This window comes from Vombatus ursinus, unplaced genomic scaffold (assembly GCF_900497805.2).
Source record: "Vombatus ursinus unplaced genomic scaffold, bare-nosed wombat genome assembly UNPS02014798.1, whole genome shotgun sequence".
Classification (NCBI taxonomy): Eukaryota; Metazoa; Chordata; class Mammalia; order Diprotodontia; family Vombatidae; genus Vombatus; species Vombatus ursinus.
Genome location: NW_020954576.1, coordinates 62,650,826 through 62,653,069, shown reverse-complemented (window position 1 = coordinate 62,653,069; position 2,244 = coordinate 62,650,826).

Below are 2,244 nucleotides of genomic sequence, written 5' to 3'. Positions count from 1 at the left end.
AAGTAATACCATTATTAAACATATATGCACCAAGTGATATAACATCCAAATTCTTATAGGATAAGTTCAGGAAGTTATGGGAAGGAATAGATAGCAAAACTATAGTAGATAAATCTAACCACAAAAAAAAGAAAGAAGTTAAAGAGGTGAATAGACTTTTAGATATGTTAGATACGATAAACCTCTGGAGAAAATTGAATGGATATAAAAAGGAAAATTTTTTTTTCTTAGTGGCACATGTCACATACACAAAAACTGATCACGTACTAGGATAGCAAAACCTCACACTCCAATGCAGAAAGGCGGAAATATTAATTAAGTGCATCCTTTTCAGATCATGATGCCATAAAAACTACATGTAATAAAGGGCCATGGAAAGATAGATTAAAAATTAATTGGAAACTAAATAATCTAATCCTAAAGAATGAATGGGTCAAACAACAAATCATGTAAACAATCAATAACTTCATTCAAGGGAATGACAATAATGAGACAACACACCAAAACTTATGGGATGCAATGAAAGCAATTCTTAGGGGAAGTTTTATATCTCTAAATGCTTACATGAATAATACAGAGAAAGAGGAGATCAATGAATTGGGCATGCAACTAAAAAAAAAATTAAAAATCCTCAATTAAATACCAAATTAGGAATACTGAAAACCAAAAGAGAGATTAATAAAATTGAAATTAAGAAAACTATTGAACTAATAAATAAAACTAAGAGCTGATTTTATCAAAACAAAACAAAACGAAACAATAAAACAGATAAAACTGCTGAAACAACTGAAATAGAGTATGGCAGAAACTAAGCATAGACCAAAATGTTAGACCATATACCAAAATTAAGTCAAAATGGGTTCATGACTTAGATATAAAGGCTGATACTATAAGCAAACTGGAAGAGTAAGGAATAGTTCACCTGTCACATTTATGGAAAACAGAAGAATTTATGACTAAACAAGAGATAGAGAACACTATGAAATATAAAATGGATAATTTTTATTATATTAAATTGAAAAGTTTTTGCACAAACAAAGCCAATGCAACCAAGATTAGGAAGGAAGCAGAAAATTGGGAAAGAATTTTTACAACCAGTGTCTCTGATAAGGTCCTCATTTCTAAAATATATAGAGAACTAAGTCAAACTTATCAGAATACAAGTCATTCTCCAAATGATAAATGGTCAAAGGATATGAACAGACAGTTTTCAGAAGAAGAAATTAAAGCCATCCATAGTCTTATGAAAAAATGCTTTAAATCACTATTGATTAGAGAAATGCAAATCAAAACAACTCTGAGGTAACATATCACACCTATCAGATTGGTCAACATGACAAAATAGGAAAATGATAAATGTTGGAGAAGATGTGAGAAAATTGGAACACTAATGCATTGTTGGTGGAGTTGTGAACTGATCCAACCATTTTGGAGAGCAAGTTGGAACTATGCCCAAAGGGTTATAAAAATGTGCATACCATTTGACCCAACAATACCACTTCTAGGTCTGTATCCCGAAGAGATCATAAAAATGGGAAAAGGATCCATATGTACAAAATTATTTATAGCAGCTCTTTCTGTGGTGGCAAAGAATTGGAAATTGAGGGGATACCTATCAATTGGGGAATGGCTGAACAAATTGTGGTATATAAATGTATTGGAATACTATTGTGCTATAAGAAATAATGAGCAGGTGGACTAAAGAAAAACCTGGAAAGACTTTTGTGGACTGATGTTGAATGAAGTGAGCAGAACCAGGAGAATGTCGTACACAGTAACAGCCACATTATGAGATGACTAACCTTAAAAGACTTAGCCCTTCTCAGTAATGCAAGGATCTCCTAAAGTCTCATGAAGGAAAATGCTATCCATATCCAAAGAAAGAACTATGGAGTTTGAATGCAGATCAAAGCATACTATTTGCTCTTTTTTTTTCTTGTTTTGTTTTGTTTCCTCTTTCTTGTGGTTCCTCTTAACTGGTTCTAATTCTTCGTTACAACATAACTAATGTGAAAACGTTTAATAAGAATGTATATGTAGAGCCTATATCAGATTTCATGCCATCTTGGGGAGGGATAGAGGGAGGAAGGGGGAGAAAAATTTAAAAATCAAAAGTTTATGGAAGTGATTATTGAAAACTAACAATAAATTAATAAAAAAAACTGAATATAATCCTTCAGGGGAAAAATAGATATTTAACGAAATAGAGGATTTTCAAATATTCCTGATGAAAAGACCAGAGCT